The following is a 12,072-nucleotide window of genomic DNA, read 5'->3' as shown; positions in this document are numbered from 1 at the left end:
CATCATGCTAGGTAGTGGGGATACACTAGAAAGCAAAATAAATCCTGCCTTCAGGGAGCTTATCATCTATGGGGAAACAAAGATGTGATACAAAAGTTAACAGCAAGAAATGCAAAACTGCAACTGTAGTGCCACCAAGAAAAGTGTGTGGACCTCTGAATGAACACAAAGGGATTTGACCTACAGAGTCACAGCAAAGAGGCAGGGAAAGACCATACCGAGTAGCGGAAGGAGTATGTGCAAAGGCACTGTGGTGGGAGGGAGTCCAGCCCATGTAAGGAACTAAAAAAAAGGCCAGAGTGAACAGTACACAGAGGGGTAAGGAAAGCACTCTGAGAAATTAGACTGAAGGAGTAAGCAAGGCTCAAATCACACTGAGGCTTGGTAATCAAGGTGAAGATTCGTGTCTTGTTCTGAGAGCAAAGAAAAGTCACCAAAAGAATTTTAAACTGAGTGATGTATTCACACTTTGATAAGATTGTTTTAGCAGTTGAGTGGAAAATAGATTAGAGGGGGACAGAGTGGAGGTGGGGTTCAGTTTAGTTTGAGATTTCTTCTCTCTGCTCTCAAACATTGTTCTGAAGGGCTGAGCTATCATTAAAACAAAAATCCAAACTAAAAGGTATAATCAAGGAAAGGGAGACTATAGACTTGTTTATGTCATGTTACACACATGAAGATCTACTGAAATATTATGAAAATTACAGTTCCGAAAAGGAGAAAGATTCAAAATAATTATACAAGTCAGTTTTCCCTTTGCACCAGGAGTCAGCAAACTTTTTCTATAAAGGATTAGATAATAAATATTACCAGTTTTGAAGGCTGTAGGACCTTTGCTGCAACTATTCAACTCCACCACTAGCAAAACAGCCATAGACAAAAATGTAAATGAATGAGCATGACACCAAAAGGTAACCAGTTCAATTCCCTGTCAAGGCACATGCCCAGGTTGCAGGTTCGATTCCCAGTCAGGGCACATGCGGGAGGCAACCAATCAATGTTTCTCCTTCATATCAATGCTTCTCTCTTCTCTTCCTTTCCCTTCCCCTCTCTCTAAAAAAAATAATAACATCTCTGGTCAACTCCTACATGTGGATGAATGGTGTTATAAAATGTGCTCATAGTCATAAGAACCTGCTTTGAGGACACAAAAATAGGATTGGCTGATTCTATCTTTTGTGTGTTTGGAAGGTAGAGGGCATAGAAACATGTTCTACATCAGAGGGACTGAAGGAGATGATGGTGACCTGGAAAGCCTATTAAAGCCTGTGTGGAGTAGGACTTCTCTCCTACTCTGAAAGCTCTTAATTTTTGAGATATGTAAAAGACCACTTCTCAAGACATATTTTTGGTAAGGTATTGCAACCCATTAAAGAATGCAAATTTCAGTTACATTGATCATTAACAGATGAGTTTGACTTAATCAGGCCAGCTTTGATGGTGAGGGGGGAGACTACAGGCAAGGATGACTCAGGAGGAATCAGTGGAGTCAGGCCTGTACAATGTGGGAGCACTAAGATGGGATCCTGCTGTTAGCTCAAGAGGGCAAAGGGGGAGGGATGAGGAAGAGACTCCCAAGGAGGGGCTTTGCCTACATTATAGGTCTGCTCAGCTGGTCCTTAGAAACTGAAAGGCAATGCCATTCTAAGCAATTCTCCTATATCTAGGAAAATCTCCCAGTTGCTAACTGGCCTTCTCATTTTATTATTTTCCCTCCCTCATGAGGATATTCTCTTAAAGCATCAACATTGCCTTCTCCTTTTGCTTACGTTGTCTTCAAATGACTACTTGGCTCCACCGGAAGTGGAGTTATTTTTGCAGACTGGATGGTGTGAAGTAGGGTGGGGAAAGCCTCTGATGATGGAAACTCCTCTCTCACCAGAGAATTTGTCTGTGGCACCAAGCCCTGGCCTCACCAGAGCAGAGCCATCCACTTTCTTTTTTTAGAACTATCCTCTTTGACCCGCCCAGTGCTGAGATTTGTCAGTGTGTTTTTCCAGGATACCTGGCAAACAACAACTTGACAAGTTCAATGGTTTTCATTGACAACCCCAAAGGAGTCCTCTGAAAACTGCAAAACTAGACACACAGCCCATAAAAATCATACCTCCCACAAGTGTCTGGACCCTGCCTTTTTCTAAATGACTCCCTCCAGCACTGATGCAGCATGGGTGGCTTTGCAGTATTTTTTAAAATGATTTTTCCAAAACTAAGGTGTTCCAACTAGTGTGGGAGTATTATTTTTCCCCCTTGAAGTAAGAGACCAGCTCTCCAGATAGTTTGGGAAAATGCGAGAAGACCACATGAGTGAAATAACTCCCAAAGCTAATCTCTTGCCACCAGACCCCAAAATCTGCATGAACCATGAAGTGTACTGGGTCCACCTGGTACAAGGTCTGTGACTCATTTTAATACACTGCAGGGAAAGTAGTGTGATATTATGTGTGCGCCAGTTAGCTAGACCTTGAACTCTACTCTCAGAGGGGTCAGCAAACTTGATAGCAGAAAAGACCACTCTCCAGAAACAGCTCCTACAAGTCCTTCTGCCACCCAGACCTGGACCAACAATCCACACTTTGTTAGAGTATATACTGAAAAAACATTCAACTAGTGAAACTAATGACTCAACTAGAATGATAAATACAATGCCAAGGAAAATAATAACATTATTTCTCTCATCTGAAGTATAATAGTCACGTAGGTTAGTCTCTGGGATGGATGAACATTATTATAGTAAAAAAAGTGTAGGGTGAATATAAAACAGAATCTTTCTGTTAGTCTCCTGGCTTCTCATTGGGAAGAGTTGGGTTGAAAGGAAATGGACCAAAATGGGAAAGTCAGGTTACAGCTAGTGGAATTCTTCAGAAAGCAATATTCAGTAACTTCCTAATTCCTTGTGAATTGTCAATAAATATTAACCATAGCAAAGAAAGGTTGCTGCACCCAATCATGAAGCAAATGGCAGAGCGTTTCAAGGAGCATAAATCCCTGCCTTTGAATTCTGGCTTTGCCATTTGCTGGCCCTAAAACCTTGGGCAAGTAACTCAGTTTCTCTGTGTGCCTTAGTATCTTCATCTGTAAAATGGAAATAATATCAATACTATGCATCTGCCAGTTATTAGTACACATAAATGTGTCAATACATATAATATGCTTAAAACAAGTCCTTGCACATAGCAAATGCTCAATAAATAGTAATTATCAGTATCATAGTTAGAAATATAGATTAAAAACAGTATTTAATGTAAAAATGATCCTGCCTGAATAGAGCTGTAGTGTGCTCATGCAAGTAAAAATGGATGTACAGTATCTCCAAATCTTTACTCTTAAAACTCACATTCAAAAGTATTATAAAGTGATTTTATTCTATAGTAACAATGCCAAATCATTGGCAAAATTGCCAAAGCATTTTTACATACAGGATATTGCAGAGAAAAGGGAGGTGTAGCAAGGCAGTAAGATATTTTTACTGAGTAACCAATCACAAGTTTCATGATGAAGTAGTCACAGATATTTAAATGCCTCCATCTCTACCTCAAGATTCCTTACCTATAACTTGGGTATAATCATATATTTGTGAATGGAAATTCTAATGAAGGAATAGTGAGTAAGTATAGGAAAAGTGCTCAGCTATTAGTGTTTTCACCATCATTAACTTCTCAAGTATGTCAGGTGCTCAGCTATTTGCTTCACATGCCTGGGTTGTAGGTGAAATTCAATGTGCTTCTCCAGAAGACACTGTGCAGGAGGAGGGCCCACTACCCTTTCTGTACCCTTTCCTCCCCGGCCATCCCCACTAGCCCAACCCCTAGTCTTCCTCCTTTCCCTGTGTTCTTCTCCTCATTCCCACCCTATCACAAATGCCCCCCAAAATGTAGCTAATATCTACTCTTGATCCCTGAGTGTGAAGGTGCTAAGGAGCTTCCAGTCTTAAATGGCATTGGCATTTTAAATCAACTTCATGGTTAAATTAATGACTTTGTCATTTGTTAGAGGAATTTGAGACCTGAGGGAGAAAGTGAGGATGATGTTTGAGGGGCCAGAGCCCCCTTTCAGGGGTTCATTCTCTTGCAGCCAAGGACCTTGCACATGGGTTGTCCCCACCCTGGCCCAAGTGGAGTGCAGCCCCACAGCATGGAGAGTGAGTGTGCCTGCCATGCTCAGGTGCCTTCCCATTCAATAAATATTTAATGAGTAAATACCACGTGCCAGGCACTACATGAGGGGCTAGGAACATGCTGCTGAGCAAGACAGATACAACTGTGCCCTTCTGGACTGTACATACCAGTGGGGCACTGAAACAAATAAAAATGTAAATGGACAAATATATGAAACAATTATAAATTTTAAAGAAGGCTGGGAAGAAAACACATAAGGAGCTGAATTATATTCTTCAGTGAGACAATGACACAAAAAGAATATGCAACTTGCTCTATATTAAAAATAAGTCAACAAATAGGAAGTCTCTCACTACATGATCATTTCTATTAAGATGTTCATATTGGCAGGAGTCAGGCTTTGTAAACACTCCAGGGAACCTTAACTCCAAGTGGGGGAACATTCATTTTCATTCAACTTCTCTTCCACTATTTTTTTTTTTTTACTTCTAGAGATGGAACTAGGCTGGACCAGTGCTTTGATATTTTCTCTCAGACCAGTTTCAGATGAAAACATGGAGGAGAAAAGTTTATCTTAAAGGAATCAAAATTACTGTATAATAATTGTAGAACAGAGGAAACCTTCATTTGCTTGTAAGCTATTTAGCTAAACTTAAATGATTAAAGTAGAAAATACATGCCCTCTAGAGCTGGTATAAAATTGCTTTCTCAATACACCTCAAAATGCCAACTCTGAGGGCAGGAGTGGGACTATGAGTGGATTATATTTATTTAATTGCAGTTTTCTGTAATCTCTAGAGTTCTAATGATAAAAATACATTATTTTTAAAGCCAGAAAAAATAAATCTTACAGGCATAGTGACTTTTGTGGTTTTTTTCTACCAATTAACAACAAAACAAAACTATACTAAAGCCTTATTAGCTGCTCAATAGAATCTGCATTATTAGTAACAAGTATTAAGTACAAAACTAAAGTGAGGAAGTAGATATAAAGTGTGGGTGGTGGTGACAATTTTTGAGAGGTGGCCTATGAAAACATCATGAGAAGTGGACATCTGAGCCTAGACCTGCTAAAGGAGGTCAGGGAGTGAGCCAGGATGCTCGCTGGGGGATAAGCACTGCAGACAGAAGACACTGTGCCCTGGAAGAAAGATCCATGATGGACTGTTTACCCAGACATGCAAAATTGCTTCAGACAGGAATCAGTCTGGACTTAATGAAACCAACGAGTCAGAAGAAAATTAAGTGATAGGTTGGCATGGCATTGAGATAAGAAATGACAGCCAAGGCCTAGTAAATGCAGGCTATAGTTGGGCAGAATTCTAAGTCTTTTATTTGTATTAACTCAATCCCTACAACAACATGCTTAGGGCACCTATTTAATTTAATGCTCGGGATAGGGTACCTGAAAGTTAAATGAAACATTATTAATGCAGAAAAAAACAGGCATAAATCAGGGGTGCCCCAGGCAAACTGGAATATGTTATCACCCTACCCAGAAGGCATACTATTAGAACTGCTTTATAGAAAAGGAAGCTGAGGCAAAGCACAGAGAGGTTACATAATTTGCTTGAGGTCACAGAGGTACAAGATTCGAACTTAGCCAGGCTTCAGAGCCCATACTCTTGATGTCTACACAGTATTACCTTTCTGTGTTTTGTATACTACAAAACTTCTGGTGCTAAAACCTGGGTTATATTTATCATCAGGAATAGGAGATTAAGCTGGGGGGAAAAACACACCAGCTTCTAGAGTTAAATACCAAGTTAGCAGCCCTGGAGAACCTCTCCAAGCCTCAGTTCAGTCACCTATAAAACAAAGCAACTGAGACCTACCTTACAATACCACTGCAACACTCAGATGAGGCAGTGTTTGTGAAAAATGCAATGGAAGTTGAAATGCACAACATGTATATTAATTCTATAAGAAGTTATAATATGTAAAATCTGCATATTCTCTGTGTAGAGCCAAAAAGTAATATTTTCTGTAAAAGGCAAACAGTAAATATTTCAGGCTTTGCAGACCACATGGTCTCTGTCACAACTACTCAACTCTTCTGTTGTAGAATGAAAGCAGTCATAGACAATCTATAAGTGAAGGAGTGTGTCTGTGTGCCAATATAACTTTATTTACAGAAACAGGTGGAGGGCCACAAGACCATAGTTAGCCAACCACTGACTCAGAGAAATGCTATTTAAAATTGCAACCCCTCGATGCTCCCTGTGTTTCTTCTGATTCATTTTTCTTCATAGGTAGCACTGTTACCATCTAACATAATAAGTATTTTACTTATTTATTATTTGCTTCCCCCACTAGAAAATAACCTTTCTCTGTTTGTTTCACTGTTGATTCTCCAGTGCCTACGAGAGTGCCTGGCACATAGTAGGAACTTTATAAATATTTATCAAAAGAATGCATGGATGGCCGAAACCGGTTTGGCTCAGTAGATAGAGCGTCGGCCTGCGGACTGAAAGGTCCCAGGTTCGATTCCGGTCGGGGGCATGTACCTGGGTTGCGGGCATATCCCCAGTGGGAGGTGTGCAGGAGGCAGCTGATCGATGTTTCTCTCTCATCGATGTTTCTAACTCTCTATCTCTCTCCCTTCCTCTCTGTAAAAAATCAATAAAATATATTTTTTTAAAAAAAGAATGCATGGATGAATGAGTGGAAAATTTTTGAAGGAGTTGAACATACTATTGGAAAACAGGGGCAAATCCATGGCAAATAAAAATAAAAAAAAGGAAACAGAGAATGATATCCGAAAACCTAGGGGAAGAAAAACTACTGGAAATTAACTCAAACTCAGCATTGTGATTCCTTGCAGGGAAAGGGAAAAGGATTATTTCCAAAACCAATTTTGTGAGTTGTGAACCAAAGTCTTACAAAACAATTTCCAAAATTAGCTGGTTAAAATCTAAAGGAATTATTGGCTTGATTTAGGCTAAGAAAATAGCTTGAGATTTGTTCCAGATCAACTAATTATGAGTGTGTGTGTGTGTGTGTGTGTGTGTGTGTGTGTGTGTTTAATCCCTCCTCAACACTATCCTGGCAAATATGGGTTCAGTTCCTCACTGGGAATGGTCTGGGGAGTGGTGTGAAATTGATTCAGCAGGCTTTGCACGGAAAGATATATATTGGTGTCATTTAGTTCAGGGCTTGACAAATTGTAGTGTCAGTCATTCTAATTTATCTTCATAGTTCAATGCAAGCTCATGGTTAAAATTAACAGCAAAATTTTGCTTAACTGAATAGGAACTTTTCTAAAGAGAGAAGGGTTCTTTACATAAGTTGCTTTATGTAACTCTTTTAAACTAAAATCTATATAACACATTCATTCAACTGATGTTACCTGGTGTTCACTGGAAGAAACACTACTTCTACAAAAGTGTGCATATCTAATGCACAGCTCACAACCTAAACAATATTAAGCTTTTCAGACACAGTGCTTAGCAAAAGTTTGGCAAGTTTTTTCTGAAGAACTTTGATGCTAATCCTCTAATCTGGCGCACTCAGCTCCATGTTTGAGTGCCTATTGCATGCCAACAGGGAGTGAGGCTGAAGAACTTCATTGTTAGGCTTACGAGTAATAATTTCATTGTGTCAGCTTCTTGAAGAAACAAAGTTCTACTTATTGATTGATCTAATATGTAATTGTGAAAAGAGAACTGGACTTAAGGTCAAAAGACTTGGCTATGCCTGGCCAGTGTGGCTCAGTGGTATAGACCTATGAACCAAGAGGTCACCCTTAGATTCCAGTCAGGGTACATGCCTGGGTTGCAGGCTCCAATCCCAGGGGGGGTGGGCATGCAGGAGGAAGAATCAACCAATCAATGATTCTTTCTCATTATTGATGTTTCTATCTTTCTCTCCCTCTCCCTGCCTCTCTGAAATTAGTAAAAATATTTTTAAAAAGACTTGGCTAAAAACAAAAACAAGACTTGGCTAAAGGACTTAAGGAATGAAGAAAAAGAAATGGAATGAAACAGAAAAGATGAAAATGAAGAAAAGAAAAAAGGAATGGAGTTCTGAATCATCACATGGAAGACTCTTGTGAAAGAAGCCAAATACAGAAGGCCACACACCATATGATTCCATTTATACAAATGTTCAGAAAAGGCAAATCTATAGAGACAGAAAGTATATTAGTGGTTGCCAGGGTCTGGGAAAAGGAGGAAGACATAGGCAGTGACTGCTAAGGAGTCAGGGCTTCTCTGTGAGGTGATGGAAATGTTCTGCAATCAGATAGTGGTGATGGTTATACAACCCTGTGGATAATCTAAAAACCACTGAATTGTACACTTTAAAAAGGTGAATTTTATGGTATGTGAATTATTTCTCAAGCAAAAAAAGGGATAAAAAAGAGTTTTTGTGTGTGTCTTTTTAAAAAAACGATCTGACTGCTATCGACTGTGGACAAGACATTTAACCTACCTCTCATTTTGTTGGCAAGACACAAATTAGATATCTATATGCAAGTAATTTTGGAAAAAATGTATAATGCTGCAAATTCAAGGCAATTTCACTCAAAATCTTAGTAAGGTTTTTCATGGAAATTTATGGTAATTCTAAGGTACTTATGTAAAAGCAAGTGGCCAAGACAATTTGAGAAAGAACAAGAGACGATGGCTTGACCTACCCGCTCCAAGAATCATTAGAAAGGTATAGCAATCAAATATAGTATTCACTCAGGGTTAGACAAATATGCCAGGAAGCCAAATTTGAGTGAGCTGGAAGCAAATTCATACCGATATGGGCATTTATAACAAAGGAAGTGCCAGATAGATGCAGTTTAGGAGGGCAAACATCAGCACTTCAATAAAGGATGCTGGGATAACTGGTTTTCCACATGGAAAAACAATCTACACACAGATTGCTCCCTCAATTCCAATTAGACTAAAGTTATTTCAAAAGCCAACATTAAAAACTTTTAGGAGAAAATATAGAAAAATATCTTTATAGCTTTGAAATAGGAACACAAAATGTACAAAACATAAAAGAAAAAAAGAAAAAATTTGGCTACATTAAAAGCAAGAACTTTATCAGAAAACACCATAAAAATAAGCCAAAGCTGGGAGACATTATCTATAACATATATCACTAAAAATTAGTATCCAGAATATAAAAAGAATATCTATAAATCAATAAAAAATACAGACAACCTGATTTCCCCCCCCCCCCCAAAATGGGCAAAAACCTGAATTTTTTTTTATTTTTTCCAATATATGTTTATTGATTTCAGAGAGGAAGGGAGAGGGAAAGAGAGATAGAAACATCACTGATGAGAGAGAATCATTGATTGGCTGCTTCCTGCATGCCCCCTATTGGGGATTGAGCCCACAAGCCCGGGCATGTGCCCTGACCAGGAATAGTAACAGGATCTCCTGGTTCATAGGTCGACACTCAACCACTGAGCCATGTTGGCCGGGCTAAAGATGAAATTTAAATAGCCAATGAATACTGGTACTCAGAAATGCAAGTCAAAACTAAAAGAGATAAAATATCATAGCTATTATTTTAGCTATATTGAAAAGTCTGATTATGCTAAGTATTGGGAAGGATGCTGAGCAACAGGAAGATTCTTACACTGTTGCTTAGGAAAGTAATCTGGCAACAACTAGTACAGTTGAAGAGGCATGTACCCTGCCACCCCAAACCTCCATTCTTAGATATAATCCCTAGAGAAACATTCCAAATTAGTACAATAAAACATGTTCAAGGCTGTTTATAGCAGCCCCATTTTTAATACCAAAATCTAAAACAACTTAAATGACCATCAATAGAAAAATATATGAATATGTTTTATATATATATATGTAATGAAATACTACAGAGCAAAGAAAAAGAATTGAATTAGAGGTACATGTAGCAACAAGGAAAAACCTCACAAAAATAACTGATTGAAAACGAAAGTTGCAAAAGAATTTGGCAGTAAAAAACCTATCATATAAAATTTAAAAGCATGCAAGTAGCATTCTTTCTTGCCGAGAGCCATATTCATATCTATAATAATAAAAGCATAATGTGCAAATCAACCAAACAACCGAACAGCAGAACGACCATCCAGATGACCTTCTGGATGACCACATTAGGACACTCACTGGTGCCGGGCCAGCCAAGGCGGGTGGGTGCAATGCCATTGGTCGGGAGCCCAGCCAATGCCCCATGATCACCCTGCAGAGGGAGGTCCAGGCCACCGGCTGGCTGGGCGACAATTGCCCCAAAGAGGGAGATCCAGGCTACCCGGCCAGTGACGCTGCAGTGGGTAGCCTGGGCCTCCCTCTATGGGGGTGATCTATCCTAGAGCCCTGGCCTGGTGGGTGGGGCCTATGTCTTTGGGGTAATCAATCGCAGGGCTCCCAGACTGTGAGAGGGCACAGGCTAGGCTGACCCCCCCCTCCCCAAGCGCACAAATTTTGTGCATCGGGCCTCTAGTGTAGAATAAGTATAAAGAAATGTCTGAGAAGATAAACATCAATTTCAGGATTGTGCTTACCTCTGTGTTAGATTAAAAATGGTTTCACTTTTTTAACCTAATATATGGCCAGGATTGAAAACCTCTGACACCATTGGTGGAGCAGGTCCAAAGGAGACTGAACCAGCACTGACCCACCCTCAGTGGGTTCCCATAGGAGCAAAGATCACAGAGGGGTCAAAGCCATGTGCCAGACTGATAGTATACTGATTACCTGAACTAATTATCCACAAGTAGCTGATCCCAGCAATAACAAGCCACAAGAAGGGCTCACTTTGCCATTTTGATGCTAGCAAAGGGGGAAGATGAATTATTCAAGTGGACATATAATGGTTGATAAATGATTACCATTTAGTAACAAACAGTAACCAAGACTTTATCAAAATCACAGTTAATATGAAAATCATCCCATACATAATTTAATCTTTGATTATTCAAAAAGTACATAAGAATCTTTACTGCAAACATCTGTTGTCATTATACATAATTTTGGGGCTACTAAAAAGTTTGTGCTATAGAAGGCTGGATAAATGAATGTACTTCCTTTTTTTATACAGTCAATTAGACTCGTTAAAAGGCAATGTCTTTCAAATTGCTCATAGATCCAAGGAAACAAAATTAAGTACTCAAGTCTTTGATTTTAAGGGTTATTTTGCAAAAAAAGAGAAAGAAATAAGGAAAGGAAAGAAAGAAAGAAGGAAAGAAAAGAAAGAAAGAAAATGATTCTGAGGAGTTGAAGGGTCTTGCCAAAATGAACAAAGGAACACATTGCTTTGAGAAAAACGACTTCCATTTTAGTACCCTGTCTCTCCCCTAGGTGGAGCCCATTCCAAACCTATAGGTGCCCAGTGACCTACTTTTTGAACCCTTATCTGCTCTCAGGAGACCTCACATAGAGGCACATCAACCAAAATCTGTGCTCATTTACATTTTAACAAGTCCTTAAACCAAACATATTAATCTCTAATTGTGGATTTTCAAGATTCAGCTAGATAAAAAGTTGAAATGTTGGTGGGGGGAAGGGTGGGCGGGAGGAGTGGGAAAGCTAGGCAAAGTTATTGCTATGCACCAATCTGCCTGGTGTGCTGGTGTGGGTTCAAAATTCATATGTTGAAGCCCTAACCTCTAATGTGACTGTATATGAAGACAGGGTTTTAGGTGGTAATTAAGGTTAAATGAGGTAATAAGGGTGGGGCCCTAATCCAATAGGGCCATGGCCTTATAAGAGAAAGTTTCTCTCTCTCTCTCTCTCTCTCTCTCTCTCTCTCTCTCTCTCTCTCTCTCTCCATCCATCCCTCCTTCCCTCCTTCTCCTCACTCTCCCTACAATTTGAGGACACAGCAAGAAGGGGGCAGTCTACAAGCCAGGAAGAGAGCCCAAAATCACAAGGAAGCAGTCATCTAGCCATCCATCCTTGATGTTTTCACAGATGTTTTACATTAAAGCTATCCTGGTAAATGTACCATGTACCCTTAAAATACC

At 39.5% G+C, this 12,072-nt stretch overlaps 1 protein-coding gene and 1 long non-coding RNA gene across 5 annotated transcripts in view; one reads left to right on the top strand and one right to left on the bottom strand.

The window, feature by feature from the left end:
• Positions 1-8,564, top strand: part of LOC132223329 (uncharacterized) — a 107,251-nt gene extending 98,687 nt beyond the window's left edge. The window contains exon 3 of the long non-coding RNA XR_009450463.1: positions 8,013-8,564. This is a non-coding gene — a long non-coding RNA (uncharacterized LOC132223329). The remainder of the gene's footprint in view (positions 1-8,012) is intronic.
• Positions 1-12,072, bottom strand: part of ADGRG2 (adhesion G protein-coupled receptor G2) — a 114,644-nt gene that overhangs the window by 92,311 nt on the left and 10,261 nt on the right. The gene's annotated exons all lie outside the window — the stretch shown is intronic.

The sequence above is a fragment of the Myotis daubentonii genome, chromosome X, assembly GCF_963259705.1.
Source record: "Myotis daubentonii chromosome X, mMyoDau2.1, whole genome shotgun sequence".
Taxonomy (NCBI): domain Eukaryota; kingdom Metazoa; phylum Chordata; class Mammalia; order Chiroptera; family Vespertilionidae; genus Myotis; species Myotis daubentonii.
This window is presented reverse-complemented; position numbering and strand designations above follow the sequence as displayed.